The sequence below is a fragment of the Dendrobates tinctorius genome, unplaced genomic scaffold (genome assembly GCF_039654945.1).
Source record: "Dendrobates tinctorius isolate UK_male_01 unplaced genomic scaffold, ASM3965494v1 ptg000175l, whole genome shotgun sequence".
Lineage (NCBI taxonomy): Eukaryota > Metazoa > Chordata > Amphibia > Anura > Dendrobatidae > Dendrobates > Dendrobates tinctorius.
Window position 1 is genome coordinate 5716187 of NW_027361842.1, and position 21374 is coordinate 5737560.

The following is a 21374-nucleotide window of genomic DNA, read 5'->3' on the forward strand; positions in this document are numbered from 1 at the left end:
CAAAAAATATTGCTATGAAGGTGGCTTCTCCTAAGTTTAAGCCTAGATTTATTGGACCTTACAAGATTTTGGAGATTATTAATCCGGTCTCTTTTCGTTTGGCTCTTCCTGTCACATTTAAGATCCATAATGTGTTCCATAAGTCCTTGTTGAAGAGGTTTGTTGAGCCAGTTGTGCCTGAGGTGGCACCTCCGGACCCTGTATTGGTTGAAGGTAACTTGGAATATGGGGTAGAGAAAATTCTGGATTCCAGTCTGGCTAGACGGAGACTCCAGTATTTGGTTAAGTGGAAGGGTTATGGTCAGGAGGATAATTCCTGGGTCTCTGCCTCTGATATTCATGCCAAAAGATTGGTGCGTGCCTTTCATCGGGCTCACCCTGATCGCCCTGGTAGCGTTGTTGAGGGTTCGGTGACCCCTCCTCAAGGGGGGGGTACTGTTGTGAGTTCATTTTCCCCTCCGTCACTGAGGCCTGGTGATCTCCCTATTCTAGTGAAGGAAGGTAGTGAGCCTGATTATCAGACACCTGGGACTGATGAAGACGATTGGCTGAGTGGAGTCACTGACTGGATTTAAGGCAGCCTACGCCCTTTCTGCCCTGCGGGTGATTTCTCTGTGGACTCTTGGACTCCAGTCTGATTCCTGCTCTCCTAAAGCTAAGTTTTCTGTTTTGCCTTTTGCATTTAAGATTTGTTTTTGTTTTTCTTGCTTTTTGGATTCTGTCACTCCCTGCTGGAGTGTGCAGTGTTCCTTGAGCTCTGTCTTCTGAAAGTACCTGAGCGCTGATTTAGTTTTTGAAGCTTAGTTGCTTTAGGGCCATTTTTATATCAGCTTGTTGGCTTTTGTCTCTGATAGGGTTTTGGCAGATTGCAGACAGCAGCCTTCCTATCCGTTCCTATCTAGGTAGTTTTTGGGCCCCGTCTTTGCTCAGCCTGTCTTTCTGTCTGTGTAAGTGTTTTCATCTTGCTTCACCGTCATTATATGTGGGGGGCTGCCTATTGCTTTGGGGTCTGCTCTGGGGCAGTTAGATTTCCCCTTTCCTTCTTTAGGCCTATGTATCTCTCCGGCTGTGATCGAGGGGTCTAGGTCATCGTAGGAACCCCCCACGGCTACTGCTAGTTGTGTTGATAGGTTCAGGGGTCTGCAATCTGATAGTTGCCAACTTCTCTGGTTTTCAGGACTTAGCTAGCATTTCTGTTTTTGCCTCCTACGGTGACTCAATCATAACAGAGGGCTTTGGTGGAAATAGGCGTTAGGTGAGTATAACTGTGTTTGTTATTTTTAAATAAAAAAGGAAAACTGTTTTAATTCTAACTAGCTGAAGAGCCCGGCGCTGCCCGGGCATAGTAACTAACTGTGGTTAGTTATAACAAATTATAATTATCCTAAATCCCATAGTCCCGTGCCCATATACCCATCATACATATCCACGATCCCATAGACCCGTGCCCATATACCCATCATACATATCCTCCATCCTATAGTCGAGTGCCCATATACCCATCACACATCCTCCATCCCATAGTCCCATGCCCATATACCCATCATACATATTCTCCATCCCATAGTCCTGTGCCCATATACCCATCATACATATTCTCCATCCCATAGTCCCATGCCCATATATCCATCATACATATTCGCCATCCCATAGTCAAGTGCCCATATACCCATCACACATCCTTCATCTCATAGTCCCATGCCCATATACCCATCATACATATTCGCCATCCCATAGTCGAGTGCCCATATACCCATCACACATCCTTCATCTCATAGTCCCATGCCCATATACCCATCATACATATCCTCCATCCCATAGTCCCGTGCCCATATACCCATCATACATATCCGCCATCCCATAGTCCCGTGCCCATATACCCATCATACATATCCTCCATCCCATAGTCCAGTGCCCATATACCCATCATACATATCCGCCATCCCATAGTCCCGTGCCCATATACCCGTCATACATATCCTCTATCCCATAGTCCAGTGCCCATATAGCCATCACACATCCTCCATCCCATAGTCCCATGCCCATATACCCATCATACATATCCTCCATCCCATAGTCAACCATTATGACATCATGAGCGGCGGGGCTTGCAACCTATGATGACATCAGCGTCGCCATGGCAACCATTATGACATCATAATGAGGGGCGGGGCTTGATACACACACACTTTCCCCATTATGTAGATAGGGGCAAAATTGGAGAATTGGAACGCGCGGGGTTAAAATTTCGCCTCACAACATAGCTTAAGACACTCTCGGGGTCCAGACGTGTGACTGTGCCAAATTTTGTAGCTGTAGCTGCGACGGTGCGGATGCCAATCCCGGACATACAGACATATATACACACATGCATACATACATACACACACTTGAGCTTTATATATTAGATAAAGGACTTTATTCTGGCTGTGTCTTTATTTATCATGTAACTGTAGGATTCGTAATGGATAGGTGTCCTATAGACGCTTCTCCATTACCAAGCCATGGGATTGATGTCACCTGACAATACAAAGGTGACTGACATCAACCCCTCAAATATTACCCCACTTGCCACCGCTACAGGGCAAGTGGGAAGCGCCAGGCAAAGCGCCAGAATTGGCACATCTGATAGATGTGCTTTTTCTGGGAGGCTGCGAGCTGCTATTTTTAGGCAGGGGGGCCTATATCAATTGCCCCTTTCCAGCCTGACAATACCAGCCCCCTGCTGTGAGGTTTAGCAAGGCTAGTTGTCAAAAATGCGGGGGGGACGCCACGCTGTTTTTTTAATGATTAATTTCAAAAATTTTAAAAAACAGTGTGGGGACCCCTCTATTCGTGATATCCAAGCTTGCTGAAGCTGACAGCTGAGGGTTGCAGCCCCCCAGCCGTGAGTTTTGCCAGGTTGGTTATAGAAAATAGGGGGAACCCACGCCGGGTTTTTCCATTCATTCAGCTATAGCGCAGGTGAGGAATACCCTCATCAGCTCCTGCTGTCCTTAGCAGCAGCAGGTGTAGGTTGATGAGAGAAAGGCCGGGGTCACACTAGAGAGAAATACGGACGAGTGAGAGGCGTAAAAACCACGCATTGCACACGGACCAATGATTCTCTAAGGGGCAGCTCCCATCAGCCGTATATTTCTCGGCCGTAATTTACGGGCCGAGACAATCGCAGCATGCTGCGATTGTCAGCGTATTCCGGCCGAAATACACCAATGCAGGTCTATGGGGGCGCAAAAAAAACAGATTACACAGGGACCAGACGTGTGACTTGCAAGAAATACGCACCCGGCTGCCCTTAACAAAAGCCTGCAATTCAGTGCGCGATACAGTAAAATCACATTGACATGTTTAATAAAGAAACAAAAGAATAGCTATAGACACATAGAATACACATATATATATAATTATGTTTGTAACGGAAATCCCACGTCGCTGATTGGTCGCGGCCGGCCATGCGCAACCAATCAGCAACAGATGCAGTCCAGCAGCGAATTGGCGCGTAATTCGAACAACGCACGCCACCCCTACCGTCGGGAGATCTGTGGTGCTAGCCGCTGATCTCCCGACGGTTGTCGCGGGTCATCTCCTGCCGTACGGAGGTCAGCGGCGTCGCAGCCGGGAGATGACCGGTGCTAGCCGGTCATCTCCTGGCTGCGGAAGTATCCCGACCGGCGCTAGCGATCTCGCTCAGTGTGGAATCTGTCACCGGAAGTTGCAGGCCTATGTAAATGGCCTGGGTCCGGTCCGATGGGCGGTGTTTCTTCTTTTTTCTCCACCACATCCGTGGCCCCCGTCCGCGCTCTTCTCCGGTATTCTTCTCCATCGTTCGCGAGTGCGCAAAGCAATCTTGCTTCGCGCACATGCAGTATGCTTTGCCCAACTGCAGGCAAAGCCGAAAATCATTACTGTGCATGCTCGGTACACTATGTCCCGGAACACAGCGAAATACTTCCGGGACATAGTGTACCGGCGCATGCGCTGTACTGATTTTCGGCTTTGTCCGCAGATGGGCAAAGCATACTGCGCGTGCGCGAAGCAAGATTGCTTTGCGCACTCGCGAACGATGAAGAAGAATACCGGAGAAGAGCGTGGACGGGGGCCACAGATGGGGTGGAGAAAAAAGAAGAAACACCGCCCATCGGACAGGACCCAGGCCATTTACATAGGCCTGCAACTTCTGGTGACAGATTACCTTTAAACTACATACATATTCTAGAAAACCCGATGCGTTAGAATCGGGTCACCATCGAGTATATATATATTTACATTTCATAGAGTTCTACATAGCAGAATAACCGCTAAATCAATTGCCGGCTTCCGTAAAATCATTCTAAAACCCGACATGAAATGACACATGGTTTGCATACAGTAAACCATTTCATTTCATGCATTTTTTTTATATGTCCCTGACTAATAATTAGATTATGATTTGTGTGTAAAGTTTGGGACGTCTAAGTGTTAAATTACGGGGTTAATTCGTTGGAAAAAAGTGCGTGGGCTCCCACGGCAACCAGAGAGGTAAAGCAAGTGAGTGAGGGCAGATTTTAACCCCTTACCTACAAAGGACGTAATATTCCGTCCATGTGACCCTGGACCTAACTACCATGGACGGAATATTACGTCCCAGCGATCAGCGGCGCCCACGTGGTGAGCGCCGCTGATCGCGGCCGGGTGTCAGCTAATTATCATAGCTGACACCCGGCACAATGTGTCAAGGGCGGTCACGGACCGCCCCCGACACGTTAACCCCTTGCACACCGCGATCAAACGCGATCGTGGTGTACCGGGGGTTAAAGGGAAGCATCGGCAGGGAGGGGGCTCCCTCCGTGCTTCCCTGAGCCCCCCACGGCAGCGCAATGTGCAGCGCTGCTGCGGAGGGCTCTTTCCCTACAGGCCCCCGGATCCAAGATGGCGACGGGGGCCTGCAGGGAGCTGACTTCCTCACTGCCTGCAAAGCGCAGGCATGAGGAAGTCTGCAGCAGTGCCTGTGACAGATCGCTGATCTGTCACAGTGATCTGTGATGTGACAGATCAGCGATCTGTCACAGGACAGTGATATCCCACCTGGGACAAGGTAATAAAGTAAAAAAATAAAAAAAAAGTGTTAAAAATAATTAAAAAAAAAATCGCTAAATAAATTAGTAAAAAAAAAAAAAAAATATTCCCCAATAAATCCATTTTTTCAAAATAAAAAAAAAACAAAAACAATAAAAGTACACATATTTGGTATCGCCGCGTCCGTAATGACCTGCCCTATAAAACTGTCCCATTAGTTAACCCCTTTAGCGAACCCCTTAAAAAATAAAAAACGAAGCAAAAAATAATGATTTATTATAATACCACCGAACAAAAAGTGCAATAACGCGCGATCAAAAAGACGCATATAAATATCCATGGTACCGCTGAAAACATCATCTTGTCCCGCAAAAAACGAGCCGCCATACAGCATCATCCGCAAAAAAATAAAAAAGTTATAGCTCGCAGAATAAAGCGATACAAAAATAATTATTTTTTATATAAAATTGTTTTCATTGCAAAAAACCGACAAAACATAAAAAAACGACCTAAATGAGGTATCGCTGTAACCGTACTGACCCAAAGAATAAAAACGCTTTATCAATTTTTCCGCACGCGGAACGGTGTAAACGCACCCCCCAAAAGAAATTCATGAAACGCTGGTTTTTGTTCATTCTGCGTCCCAAAAATCGGAATAAAAAGCGATCAAAAAATGTCACGTGCCCGAAAATGGTACCAATAAAAACGTCAACTCGTCCCGCAAAAAATAAGACCTCACATGACTCGGTGGGTCAAAATACGGAAAAATTATAGCTCACAATATGTGGTGATGCAAAAACTATTTTTACAATAAAAAGCGTCTATTAGCGTGCGACAGCTGCCAAACATAAAAACCGCCATAAATAGTAAATCAAACCCCCCGCTATCACCCCCTTAGTTAGGGAAAAATAATAAAACTAAAAGAAAATGTATTTATTTCCATTTTCCCGCTAGGGTTAGGGTTAGGGTAGGTTTAGGGTTAGGGCTAGGGTTAGGGCTAGGGCTCAGATTAGGGTTAGGGGTGTGTTGAGGTTAGGGTTGGAGTTATAATTGGGGGGTTTCCACTGTTTGGGCACATCAGGTGCTCTCCAAAGGCAACATGGCGTCTGATCTCAATTCCAGCCAATTCTGCGTTGAAAAAGTCAAATGGTGCTCCTTCCCTTCCAAGCTCTGCCATGCGCCCAAACAGTGTTTTACCCCCACATGTAGGGTATCAGTCTACTCAGGACAAATTACAAAACAACTTTTGGGGTCCAATTTCTCCTGTTACCCTTAGGAAAATAAAAAATTGGGGGCAAAAATATAATTTTGCGGAAAAAAATGTTTTTTTTATTTTCACGCCCAGGCGTTATAAACTTCTGTGAAGCACTTGGGGGTTAAAAGTGCTCTCCACACATCTAGATAAGCTCCGCGGGGGGTCTAGTTTCCAAAATGGGGTCACTTGTGGGGAGTTTCAATAGTTTAGGTACATCAGGGGCTCTCCAAACGCACATGACACCCGCAGACCAATCCATCAAAGTCTGCATTCCAAAACGTCACTACTTCCCTTCCGAGCCCCGACGTGTGCCCATACAGTAGTTTTCTCCCACATATGAGGTATCAGCGTACTCAGGACAAATTGGACAACAACTTTTGGGGTCCAATTTCTCCTGTTACCCTTGGGAAAATAAAAAAAAAAGTGGGGACTAAAAGATGATGTTTGTTGAAAAAATACGATATTTTTATTTTCACGCCCAGTCGTTATAAACTTCTGTGAAGCACTGGGGGGTTCAAAGTGCTCACCACACATCTAGATAAGTTCACTAGGGGGTCTAGTTTCCAAAATGGGGTCACTTGTGGGGAGTTTCCACTGTTTAGGTACATCAGGGGCACTCCAAAAGCAACATGACACCCGCAGACCATGCCATCAAAGTCTGCATTCCAAAACGTCACTACTTCCCTTCCGAGCCCTGATGTGTGCCCATACAGTAGTTTTCTCCCACATATGAGGTATCAGCGTACTCAGGACAAATTGGACAACAACTTTTGGGGTCCAATTTCTCCTGTTACCCTTGGGAAAATAAAAAAATTGGGGACTAATTGATCATTTTTGTGGTAAAAATACAATTTTTTTATTTTCATGCCTGGGCATTATAAACTTCTGTGAAGCCCTTGGGGGTTCAAAGTGCTCACCACACATCTAGATAAGTTCCTCAGGGGTCTAGTTTCCAAAATGGGATCATATGTGGGGGGTTTCCACTGTTTAGGTACATTAGGGGCTCTCCAAAGTCAACATGACACCCACAGACCATTCCATCAAAGTCTGCATTCCAAAACGTCACTACTTCCCTTCCGAGCCCCGACGTGTCCCCATACAGTAGTTTTCTCCCACATATGGGGTGTCAGCGTACTCAGGACAAATTGGACAACAACTTTTGGGGTCCAATTTCTCCTGTTACCCTTGGGAAAATAAAAAAATGGGGATTAAAAGATGATGTTTGTGGAAAAAATATGATTTTTTTATTTTCACGCCCGGACGTTATAAACTTCAGTGAAGCACTGGGGGGTTCAAAGTGCTCACCACACATCTAGATAAGTTCCTTGGGGGGTCTAGTTTCCAAAATGGTGTCATTTGTGGGGGGTTTCTACTGTTTTGGTACATCAGGGGCACTCCAAAAGCAACATGACACCCGCAGACCATGCCATCAAAGTCTGCATTCCAAAACGTCACTACTTCCCTTCCGAGCCCTGATGTGTGCCCATACAGTAGTTTTCTCCCACATATGAGGTATCAGCGTACTCAGGACAAATTGGACAACAACTTTTGGGGTCCAATTTCTCCTGTTACCCTTGGGAAAATAAAAAAATTGGGGACTAATTGATCATTTTTGTGGAAAAAATACAATTTTTTTATTTTCATGCCTGGGCATTATAAACTTCTGTGAAGCCCTTGGGGGTTCAAAGTGCTCACCACACATCTAGATAAGTTCCTCAGGGGTCTAGTTTCCAAAATGGGATCATATGTGGGGGGTTTCCACTGTTTAGGTACATTAGGGGCTCTCCAAAGGCAACATGACACCCACAGACCATTCCATCAAAGTCTGCATTCCAAAACGTCACTACTTCCCTTCCGAGCCCCGACGTGTCCCCATACAGTAGTTTTCTCCCACATATGGGGTGTCAGCGTACTCAGGACAAATTGGACAACAACTTTTGGGGTCCAATTTCTCCTGTTACCCTTGGGAAAATAAAAAAATGGGGATTAAAAGATGATGTTTGTGGAAAAAATATGATTTTTTTATTTTCACGCCCGGACGTTATAAACTTCAGTGAAGCACTGGGGGGTTCAAAGTGCTCACCACACATCTAGATAAGTTCCTTGGGGGGTCTAGTTTCCAAAATGGTGTCATTTGTGGGGGGTTTCTACTGTTTTGGTACATCAGGGACACTCCAAAAGCAACATGACACCCGCAGACCATGCCATCAAAGTCTGCATTCCAAAACGTCACTACTTCCCTTCCGAGCCCTGATGTGTGCCCATACAGTAGTTTTCTCCCACATATGAGGTATCAGCGTACTCAGGACAAATTGGACAACAACTTTTGGGGTCCAATTTCTCCTGTTACCCTTGGGAAAATAAAAAAATTGGGGACTAATTGATCATTTTTGTGGAAAAAATACAATTTTTTTATTTTCATGCCTGGGCATTATAAACTTCTGTGAAGCCCTTGGGGGTTCAAAGTGCTCACCACACATCTAGATAAGTTCCTCAGGGGTCTAGTTTCCAAAATGGGATCATATGTGGGGGGTTTCCACTGTTTAGGTACATTAGGGGCTCTCCAAAGGCAACATGACACCCACAGACCATTCCATCAAAGTCTGCATTCCAAAACGTCACTACTTCCCTTCCGAGCCCCGACGTGTCCCCATACAGTAGTTTTCTCCCACATATGGGGTGTCAGCGTACTCAGGACAAATTGGACAACAACTTTTGGGGTCCAATTTCTCCTGTTACCCTTGGGAAAATAAAAAAATGGGGATTAAAAGATGATGTTTGTGGAAAAAATATGATTTTTTTATTTTCACGCCCGGACGTTATAAACTTCAGTGAAGCACTGGGGGGTTCAAAGTGCTCACCACACATCTAGATAAGTTCCTCAGGGGTCTAGTTTCCAAAATGGGGTCACTTGTGGGGAGTTTCCACTGTTTAGGTACATCATGGGCACTCCAAAAGCAACATGACACCCGCAGACCATGCCATCAAAGTCTGCATTCCAAAACGTCACTACTTCCCTTCCGAGCCCTGATGTGTGCCCATACAGTAGTTTTCTCCCACATATGAGGTATCAGCGTACTCAGGACAAATTGGACAACAACTTTTGGGGTCCAATTTCTCCTGTTACCCTTGGGAAAATAAAAAAATTGGGGACTAATTGATCATTTTTGTGGAAAAAATACAATTTTTTTATTTTCATGCCTGGGCATTATAAACTTCTGTGAAGCCCTTGGGGGTTCAAAGTGCTCACCACACATCTAGATAAGTTCCTCAGGGGTCTAGTTTCCAAAATGGGATCATATGTGGGGGGTTTCCACTGTTTAGGTACATTAGGGGCTCTCCAAAGGCAACATGACACCCACAGACCATTCCATCAAAGTCTGCATTCCAAAACGTCACTACTTCCCTTCCGAGCCCCGACGTGTCCCCATACAGTAGTTTTCTCCCACATATGGGGTGTCAGCGTACTCAGGACAAATTGGACAACAACTTTTGGGGTCCAATTTCTCCTGTTACCCTTGGGAAAATAAAAAAATGGGGATTAAAAGATGATGTTTGTGGAAAAAATATGATTTTTTTATTTTCACGCCCGGACGTTATAAACTTCAGTGAAGCACTGGGGGGTTCAAAGTGCTCACCACACATCTAGATAAGTTCCTTGGGGGGTCTAGTTTCCAAAATGGTGTCATTTGTGGGGGGTTTCTACTGTTTTGGTACATCAGGGGCTTCCCTAACGCGACATGGTGTCCGATCTCAATTCCAGCCAAAAACGTCAAATGGCGCTGCTTCCCTTCCGAGCTCTGCCATGCGCCCAAATAGTGGTTTACAACCACATGTGGGGTATCAGCGTACTCAGGATAAATTGCACAATATCTTTTAGGGTCCTGTTACTTTTGGAAAAATAAGAATTGAGGGTGAAAAGATCATTTTTGTGGAAAAAATATGATTTTTTAATTGTACTGCTGTACGTTATAAACTTCTGTGAAGCCCTTGGGGGTTCAAAGTTCTCACCACACATCTAGATAAGTTCCCTGGGGGGTCTAGATTCCAAAATGGTGTCATTTGTGGGGGGTTTCCACTGTTTTGGTACATCAGGGACTCTCCAAACGCGACATGGTGTCCGATCTCAATTCCAGCCAAAAACGTCAAATGGCGCTGCTTCCCTTCCGAGCTCTGCCATGCGCCCAAATAGTGGTTTACACCCACATGTGGGGTATCAGCGTACTCAGGATAAATTGCACAATATCTTTTAGGGTCCTGTTACTTTTGGAAAAATAAGAATTGAGGGTGAAAAGATCATTTTTGTGGAAAAAATATGATTTTTTAATTGTACTGCTGTACGTTATAAACTTCTGTGAAGCCCTTGGGGGTTCAAAGTTCTCACCACACATCTAGATAAGTTCCCTGGGGGGTCTAGATTCCAAAATGGTGTCATTTGTGGGGGGTTTCCACTGTTTTGGTACATCAGGGGTTTTCCAATCGCGACATGGTGTCCGATCTCAATTCTAGCCAAAAACGTCAAATGGCGCTGCTTCCCTTCTGAGCTCTGCTATGCGCCCAAATAGTCATTTACACCCACATATGGGGTATCAGCGTACTCAGGACAAATTGCACAATAACTTTTAGGGTCCTGTTACCCTTGGAAAAATAAAAATTGGGGGTGCAAAGATCATTTTTGTGGAAAAAATATGATTTTTTAATTGTACCGCTGTACGTTATAAACTTCTGTGAAGCCCTTGTGGGTTCAAAGTTCTCACCACATATCTAGATAAGTTCCTTGGGGGGTCTAGTTTCCAAAATGGGGTCACTTGGGGGGTTTCCACTGTTTAGGTACATCAGGGGCTCTCCAAACGCGACATGGCGTCCGATCTGAATTCCAGCCAATTTTGCATTGAAAAAGTCAAACGGCGCTCCTTCCCTACTGAGGTCTGCCATGCGCCGAAACAGTGGTTCCCCCCCACATATCAGGTATCAGCGTACTCAGGACAAATTGCACAATAACTTTTGCAGTCCAATTTCTCCTGTTACCCTTGGTAAAATAAAGAAAATTGAACCTGAAGTATTTTTTTTTGTGAAAAAAAGTTAAATGTTCATTTTTTTAATATTCAAAAAATTCCTGTGATGCACCTAAAGGGTTAATAAACTTCTTGAATGTGGTTTTAAGCACCTTAAGGGGTGCATTTTTTAGAATGGTGTCACTTTTGGGTATTTTCTATCATATAGACCCCTCAAAGTGGCTTCAAATGTGAAGTGGTCCCTAAAAATAAAATGGTGTTGCAAAAATGAGAAATCGCTGGTCAATTTTTAACCCTTATAACTTCCTAACAAAAAAAAATTATGGTTCCAAAATTGTGCTGATGTAAAGTAAACATGTGGGAAATGTTATCTATTAAGTTTTTTGTGTGCCGTATCGCTGTGATTTAAGGGCATAAAAATTCAAAGTTGGAAAATTGCGAAATTTTCAAAATTTTCGCCAAATTTCCGTTTTTTTCACAAATAAACGCAAGTTATTTGAATGCAATTTTACCACTAACATGAAGTACAATATGTCACGAGAAAACAATGTCAGAATCACCGGGATCCATGGAAGCGTTCCAGAGTTATGACCTCATAAAGGTACAGTGGTCAGAATTGTAAAAATTGGCCCGGGAGTTAACGTGCAAACCACCCTTGGTAGTGAAGGGGTTAATAGCCTTGAGAGAGACCATTGTTTTTGCCCCCCTGGCTACAAAAATCTGCCCCTAGACACCCCAGAAAAGGCGCATCTATAAGATGCGCCTTTTCTGGCACTTATCCTCTCTATTCCCATTGCCCTGTAGCGGTGGCTAATGGGTTAATATTAATGGGTTAATGTCACATTGCAATTGGAAGGTGACATTAAGCTGATTAATAATGGAGAGGTGTCAATAAGACACTTATCCATTATTAACCCTATACTATTAAATGGTTAAAAAACACACACACAGACATTAATGATAAATTATTTTAATGAAATAAAGACACCTAGTTATTGCTCTGCTAATCCAAAAATAAACCATCGACCTGTAACAAAAAACAAAAAAGCAACAATATCCTTACCTCTCCGCTGCCCAGGCTGGTTTCACACTAGCGTTTTATCACGCAGCGCATCGTGCGCTATCTATCGCACGCGCAATTGTCCCCTATCTTTAAAATGGCGGGCGCAGTGTCTAGCGATTGCACGCGTACCTTAGCGTTTTCGTGTGCTGTGCATTTTCCAGGTGTGCAACCAGACGCGCCGGACACTACATGTTGCATTTTTTGCTCCGCCCAACATTGTTAAAAAAATCGCATGTGTGCACGCAATGCGCAAAAAAATAGCATTAGAGTCTATGGGGTCGCTGACGTGCGCTGTGAAGTGCGCACGTCAGCGCTTTGTGAGCGCGTGTGATTTCAGAGTAAACAATGTCTAGACACTTGTTTAATCCACCCCCTAAACAAGCAACATTGTTTTGGAGGAGTGTACATAAAAGAAGGGGTCTGTAGTGCCAGACCACACTCTACAGACAGTCTGCAAGAGATAAGAAGCCCTGCAAGAGAGAATACACCCACCCAGCAAGAGACAAGACTCCAGTTTGGATTACAGCTTCAGCAGTTAAAATGTGAGTATTATAAAATCTATATATGTGTGCCTGTCCTTTAAAATACATTATGTACTGTGAGAATCATGTAGGAATGGTGGATGAGGGCAGGTATATCTCGCCCAGATACCTTTCCTATGTGGCCTAGTCTGGTCAGTATCGCACCTGGTTACTAATGAATAATGGGAGGCATATATAAAAGGATGCCAGGTGGTTGGTGAGTGTCTCAGCCTGGGAACACAGAGAGCCTGTCTGTGTGAGAGACACAAGTGAGTGAAAGCAGTGCCCACTGCAACTGTGGTTTGGCTGGACGGGAGAAGCCCGCCAGTTGGTAGTTAGGTTGTACCTTGTTTAGTTAGTGCCGGACAGGCAAGGATTTGTTTTATGTTTTATTTCTTTTATGCATTGCTTTCACCTTTAATAAACCTGACACAGTGTCAGTTACACCCAGATCCCGGCTGTGCGCCTGAGTTTCATGCTGAACGCACGTGACCTTGGACCCCAGCAAAGGCCATCCCGGAGTGTTTTATCACATTGTGGTGGAGAACGCGGGCATCACGTTGGAAGCATGAGCATGGAGGACGTGGTGAAAGCGCTGGTACAGTCCACCGCCGTCCAGCAAGAAGCTAATCGGGTGATGATGGCCCAGCTGAAGGAGTTGGTGGACATGACAGCTACCGATCGTTCGCTTCTCCAGCAGGTGGCGCAGCGCCTGGCAAGCTTACCTGAGGTTAACCTGGAAGCAGAGTCGAGAGTGATTCACGTGAGTCGGTACTGGCAGAAGATGACGACCGAAGATGACGTCGAGGCATACCTGACCACGTTTGAACGGACGGCGGTGCGAGAAAAATGGCCGAAGGCACGATGGGCCGGCCTGAGTGCCCCGTTTCTTTCCGGTGAGGCCCAAAAGGCGCATTATGACTTAGAACCTGAAGCTGCACAGGACTTTGACAAATTGAAAGCCGAGATCTTGGCCCGGCTGGGAGTGACGACCGCTGTCCGTGCACAGAGAGTGCATCAATGGACTTATCAGCCGGATAAACCACCGCGGTCACAGATGTTCGACCTGATCCATGTGACGAAGAAGTGGCTACAACCCGAGGTGCTGACAGCGCCAGAGATAATCCAGAGAGTCGTCATGGACAAATACCTGAGAGCCCTACCTCCAGCCCTGAGGAAGTGGGTAAGCCATGGAAATCCTACGACGGCAGATCAACTGGTGGATCTGGTTGAACGTTACTCCGTGGCGGAAGGACTCCGAGACGACGCTACCCCGCCTCGTTCTTCATCATCTCCACGTGGAACCGGTAAGACTGTTCCAGGGAGTAGGAAAAATCCCTAAGACAGTGGGGGAGGAAACCGGGACTGCCCGCAATGCGAGGCCGAGAGTAATGAACTATGGTCTAAGCAAGGGGCCCGTTAGGTGTTTCCGCTGCCAAGAGATGGGCCACATTGCAGCGAACTGTCCGGTCACTACTGAACCCATGCAGTGTGACGTCACAGACTCTAAAAACCGCATGTCTATGGTTGCACGGGTAGTGAGTGTGAATGCCGGTCAAAAGGATGTGGAAAAACACTTGTGTGATTTAACTGTTGATGGCAGAAATGTGGTGGCATTGTTAGACTCGGGAAGTGTGGTGACTCTGGTGAAGGCCAGTCTGGTGTCAGCCCCGACTGGACCATCAGACAAATTTTCTGTAACGTGTGTGCATGGAGACACCTGTTCGTACCTCACCACGGTCATATGCATTACTACTTCCTATGGGTCTGTGCAACATAAAGTGGGACTCGTCCCTGCGTTATTGCATGATGTTATCTTGGGCCGGGATTTTCCCCACTTCTGGCAATTGTGGGAGAATCAGTTGATGCCCTCGGGTAAAAGTGTACATGATTCTTCTCCCAGGGCGCGTGTGGGTCCCGAACCCCTGGAAGAGGTCTCCCCGGAAGACTCGGGGGAAGAGTCTGCTGGAAATGACCTGCAGTTCCCGTTTTCAGTCATGGCGGGTGATACGGAGGAGACCAGGGAAGAGGAGGAGGCCGACAGCCGTCCACCTCCCCGTTTGCTGGATTTAGAAGTTCAGAAAGATGACTTCCAAAGCGAGCAAATAAAGGATCCTACCCTTTCTCAGGCTAGGACAAATGTAAAAGTGATAAATGGGGTACCCGTAGAACCTGGCTCTAGGCTGGCATATCCTTACATGGTTCTGGAGAATGATTTACTCTATCAGATAGAGAAAAGGGGGGAAGACACGGTGCAACTATTAGTCGTGCCAAAACCCTACCGGCGGCAGGTGCTGGACCTGGCCCACGGACATGTGATGGGAGGTCACCTGGGAGTCCAGAAAACCACCGAAAGGATATTACACTGTTTTGTTTGGCCAGGCATGCATCACGATATTCGTGTATATTGTGAGTCTTGTCCTGACTGCCAAGCCTCTGCGCCTAAGCCCCAGTTCTGTAGCCCTTTGGTACCCCTACCTATTATTGAGGTCCCGTTTGAGAGGATTGGGATGGATTTAGTTGGGCCCCTTCCACGGTCTGCACATGGACACCAACATATCCTGGTCATCTTGGATTATGCCACTCGTTACCCGGAGGCCATCCCTTTGCGTAACACGGCCACCAAGACGATCGCCAAGGAACTGGTGCATGTGTTTAGTCGGGTCGGTATACCAAAACAGATACTCACCGACCAGGGGACCCCCTTTATGTCCAGGGTAATGAAGGAGCTCTGCCGGTTGTTACAAATCGAACCGTTACGCACATCCGTGTATCACCCTCAAACAGACGGGTTGGTCGAACGGTTCAATAAAACTCTGAAGCAAATGCTGAGAAAGGCGATAGACAAGGATGGGAAGAACTGGGACTATTTACTTCCGTATTTGCTTTTTGCCATCAGGGAAGTGCCCCAGTCTTCCACGGGGTTCTCGCCTTTCGAGTTATTGTACGCCCGACGTCCTCGCGGACTGTTAGACGTCGCCAAAGAATCCTGGGAGGGTCAGGTCACTCCGTTTAAAACGGTGGTAGATCACGTATCCCAAATGCAGGACCGTATTGCGGCTGTTATGCCTATCGTCAAAGAACACATGATGCAGGCTCAGGGAGCCCAATAAAGAATCTATGATAGGGGCGCCAAGATCCGTACGTTTGCACCCGGAGATAGGGTGTTGATCCTAGTTCCCACGGTGGACAGTAAGTTCCTAGCAAAGTGGCAGGGCCCCTTTGAGATTAAGGAAAGAGTTGGTGAAGTAAACTACAAAGTATACCAGGCAGGTAAACGGAAACCTGAACAGATTTATCATGTAAATCTGATAAAACCCTGGAAAGATCGGTCTGCCTTGTCAGCGGAGCTGGCCCGTCCCGTCTGCTCGCATACTGTACCGGAGGTACGGGTTGCAGAGACTCTATCGGAGCGGCAAAAGACTGAGGTCAGGCAGTTTCTACTTCACAACCAAAAGTTTTTCTCAGAAAAACCCGGGCAGACTACGCTAATGAAACATGACATCGTAACGGAACCTGGTGTCACAGTTCATGTGAAACCCTACAGAATTCCGGAAGCGCGCCGTGAAGCCGTTTCCCGAGAAGTGAAGGCAATGTTAGAGTTAGGTGTCACTGAGGAATCGCACAGTACTTGGTCCAGCCCGATTGTGTTAATTCCTAAACCGGACAGCACAATCCGGTTCTGCAATGACTTCAGGAAACTGAATGCGGTCTCAAAATTTGATGCCTACCCTATTCCCCGGGTCGACGAGTTAATAGATCGGTTAGGAAAAGCCCGATATATTACGACCCTAGACCTAACAAAGGGGTATTGGCAGATCCCTCTGGCGGAGGCTGCCAGAGAAAAGACGGCATTTGCTACGCCGGAAGGTCTATTTCAGTATGTGTATATGCCGTTTGGACTGCACGGAGCACCGGCGACCTTCCAGAGACTGATGGATCGAGTCCTGAGGCCACATAGGCAGTACGCTTCAGCCTATTTGGATGACTTTGTCATTTACAGTTTGGACTGAGATACTCATCTCCAAAAAGTACAAGCTGTGATTGACGACCTGTGGGAGGCAGGTCTAACCGCGAACCCCAAGAAATGTCACATCGGACTAGAAGAAGCCCGGTATTTGGGGTATGTAATTGGGAGGGGTGTTGTTAAATCCCAGGTTGATAAGATTCAAGCGGTTCAGGACTGGCCGCAACCTGTCAACAAGAAGCAGGTGCAAGCCTTCCTGGGGATCGCCGGCTATTATCGCCGGTTCATACCCAATTTTGCAGCCATCGCTACCCCCCTGACGGATCTTACAAAAGGGAAAGACTCCGTCATGATTAAATGGAGTTTAGCGGCTGAAGAAGCCTTCCATAGCCTAAAACGGGCACTTTGCTCTCAGCCCGTACTGGTGACTCCAGACTTCCGCAGCGAGTTTGTGGTACAAACGGATGCCTCTGATACCGGTATCGGGGCCGTACTGTCACAAGTGAGGGACGGAGTGGAACACCCAGTCCTCTATCTCAGCAGGAAGCTGAACAAACATGAGCAAAAGTATGCAGTCATATAAAAAGAGTGCCTAGCCATTAAGTGGGCTCTAGAGGCCCTCAAATATTACCTGGTGGGCCGAAAGTTCAGGCTGATCACTGACCATGTCCCTCTCAAGTGGATGCACTTGAACAAGGAACGGAATAGCCGGGTGACCCGGTGGTTCCTTGCCCTGCAGGCCTACACTTTTAAGGTGGAGCACCGCCCAGGAGTACAGATGGGGAATGCAGATGCCCTGTCCCGAGTGCACTGTTTGGCGGGTGTCATTGCTCGACCAGAGTGGTCTGAGCAGAGGGGGGGATATGTGAGAATCATGTAGGAATGGTGGATGAGGGCAGGTATATCTCGCCCAGATACCTTTCCTATGTGGCCTAGTCTCGTCAGTATCGCACCTGGTTACTAATGAATAATGGGAGGCATATATAAAAGGATGCCAGGTGGTTGTGTGAGTGTCTCAGCCTGGGAACACAGAGAGCCTGTCTGTGTGAGAGACACAAGTGAGTGAAAGCAGTGCCCACTGCAACTGTGGTTTGGCTGGACGGGAGAAGCCCGCCAGTTGGTAGTTAGGTTGTACCTTGTTTAGTTAGTGCCGGACAGGCAAGGATTTGTTTTATGTTTTATTTCCTTTATGCATTGCTTTCACCTTTAATAAACCTGACCCAGTGTCAGTTACACCCGGACCCCGGCTGTGCGCCTGAGTTTCATGCTGAACGCACGTGACCTTTGACCCCAGCAAAGGCGATCCCGGAGTGTTTTATCGCAGTACTAATGTTTGTTTTTTTTATTACAGCATGTCTTCTGGATCTGAATATTCGCCATCCCAAGAAGAACTGGCCCAAGCTGACCAGAAGGTGAGGATTTTGCTGCCTTTGTGTAAGTATAGCTGCCTCTACAAATGGGTAATAATTTGTGTTCTTTTACAGACCTCAGCATCGGAACCAGCAAGTGAGGTGGAACAGCGGGAGCAGCCTAGCCAAGTCACGGCGAGGAGACGCAATGTAAGTATCCAGTCTTTGAAGGTCCTTTTTTTAAAAAATATTTTTTTTCTGTCCTGTTTTTCATCTTCTATATCTTTCTTCTTTTCTGTTTTTTTTTTCTATTTGATTCTCATCAATTTCCAAGATTATATATATATTTTTTTCTAGGTTCCACGACGGGATGAAGACATCTATTTTGACAACGAGCACTTTATCCGCCTTGTCCAGGAACGTGTCCCGTTGTGGGACAGCCGTGACCAGCAGTACAAAGACATTGTGGTGACCCGGCAGCTCTGGAATGAGGTGGCCGCAGCGTTGATGGAGGGCTGGGACAGCGCCTCTGCAGCTTCAAAAAAGGCGTTTAGTAAGTATTTCCCTGCTGTTTGATGCCACAGTGACTCTTGTTCCTGAGGATACTGTTGTGTTTCCTGATAGATATATTCTATCAGGGAACATAACAGTGTCCTCAGGGAAAACAGTGTCTGCATTGTGTATTGTAATGCTGTATTGATCATGCTTTAACTCTTGATGCTTTTGATACTGGTGTGTTTCTTGCAAGATATATTCTCACAGTAAACACACCAGTGTCTTCAGGATCAACAGTGAATGCATTGTGTATTGTAATGCTGTATCGATCATGCTTTAACTCTTGATGCTGTTGATACTGGTGTGTTTCTTGCAAGATATATTCTTGCAGTAAACACACCAGTGTCATCAAGATCAACAGTGAATGCATTGTGTATTGTAATGCTGTATCGATCATGCTTTAACTCTTGATGCTGTTGATACTGGTGTGTTTCTTGCAAGATATATTCTTGCAGCAAACACAACAGTGTCATCAAGATCAACAGTGAATGCATTGTGTATTGTAATGCTGTATCGATCATGCTTTAACTCTTGATGCTGTTGATACTGGTGTTTTTATTGCAAGATACATTCTTGCAGTAAACACACCAGTGTCATCAGGATCAACAGTGAATGCATTGTGTATTGTAATTCTGTATTGATCATGCTTTAACTCTTGATGCTGTTGATACTGGTGTGTTTCTTGCAAGATACATTCTTGCAGTAAACACACCAGTGTCATCAGGATCAACAGTGAATGCATTGTGTATTGTAATGCTGTATTCATCATGCTTTAACTCTTGATGCTGTTGATACTGGTGTGTTTCTTGCAAGATATATTCTTGCAGTAAACACACCAGTGTCATCAAGATCAACAGTGAATGCATTGTGTATTGTAATGCTGTATTGATCATGCTTTAACTCTTGATGCTGTTGATACTGGTGTGTTTCTTGCAAGATATATTCTTGCAGTAAACACAACAGTATCATCAGGATCAACAGTGACTGCATTGTGTATTGAATTCTTTTGTGATGCCGCATTGAATGCTTGCCACGGTCACTCAGGTGTGTGTGATGATACAGATGTTGCCATCAGTGCACTGTCTTTTCTTTATTTTTTCTAAAGTGAACAAAATTCACACACACTCAATGAAAGACCACTTCAACACTGATGTTCGTGCTGAGGGACAGGTTTGCAGTGGTTCAGGGGCAAAGACCAGAACAAAGTACCGCTATCATTGCGAGCTGGCTTTCCTGAGACCGGTCCTTGCCACCAGAGCGTAAGTATTAAATTTGTTTTTGTTTTTTTAATAACCTGTGCTTTTCTATTCCACAGCTGATGCTTCTTGTAAATGCATGATAGTAATGTTTTCCCTTTCTTTCCACAGCACTTGGAGCAGCACCCTGCAACCTGTCCCTGGAGCGGTCCTTCATCGATCGGCCTCGGACCCGTCCCAGACATCCGACAGCCAGGAAGCAACTTGCAGCTTTGCAACACGGACAGCTGGTGACCAGGAAGTTGGTCCATCAGGTGTTCCCCTGTCCCAGATCTCTGCCACTGGTTATGTGGGCACTACCCGCCAGCGGCAGAGGGCCTGGACAGGCCTGTCTTGCCCGAGTCCATGCACTTGAGCGAGGCCTTTCATGCCAGCCTCAAGTCGCTGTCCGACAGAGTGGAAAGCGGTTTTTCACTCATGGAACGCGGTTTTACCCACATGGAACAAAGCTTCCACTCTGTCGACCAGCGCCTTGACCGGCTTGAGGCCGACCTCAACAAACCAGCGCACCATTTCTTTAGTAAAATTGAACAGGGCATGGTGGAACACCTTAGTCCTGAGCAACAGCTGAATGTGTTACAGGCCTGCAACACTGCTTTCTTACAGGCTATGCAGCAGAATCAGTACGTGCAGCACTCAGTGGTGTTATTCCCACCTGTGCCACCACTGACTCGCTTCACCACAGTACCGACTTCTGCAGCATACCACTGCACGGCCACCTGCATTCCTAGCCAAGGCGCATAATACACCACACCAATGCCGAGTGCTACTGGACACTCCACTCCCGCCACCACCATGGCAAGCGCTGCTCCTGTCTGGAGCGCCACTACCGCCACCGTTCCACCATCTTGGCGCACCGCCACCGCACAACCAGCTTGGGCCAACACCACCTATTCTCCTGGTAGGAACACCGACACAACATCTCCGTCTAGGAGCACCGCCACCACTCGGCATCAGTATGGAAGCACCGCCACCACTCCTCATCATTCCAGGAGCACCGCCACCACTCCTCATCATAGGAGCACCGCCACCACTTCGCCTCATAGGAGCACCGCCACCACGCCTCATCATAGGAGCACCACCACCACTTCGTCTCCTAGGAGCACCACCACCACTCCTCATCATAGGAGCACCGCCACGACTTCGCCTCCTAGGAGCACCGCCACCACTTCACCTCGTAGGAGCACCGCCACTACTTCTCCTCGTAGGAGCACCGCCACCACTTCTCCAACAAGAAGCACCGAGAACACTTCTCCTTCTAGGAGAACCGACACCACATATTCTCCTTCAAGGAGCACGGCCACCGCCGAGCAGCAGAGGCGTGACCCACATGCCCTC

At 46.6% G+C, this 21374-nt stretch overlaps 1 protein-coding gene across 1 annotated transcript in view; it reads right to left on the reverse strand.

Moving 5' to 3' along the window:
* The window catches only part of LOC141054157 (uncharacterized), a 44743-nt gene that overhangs the window by 12561 nt on the left and 10808 nt on the right, over positions 1-21374 (reverse strand). The window lies entirely within an intron of this gene.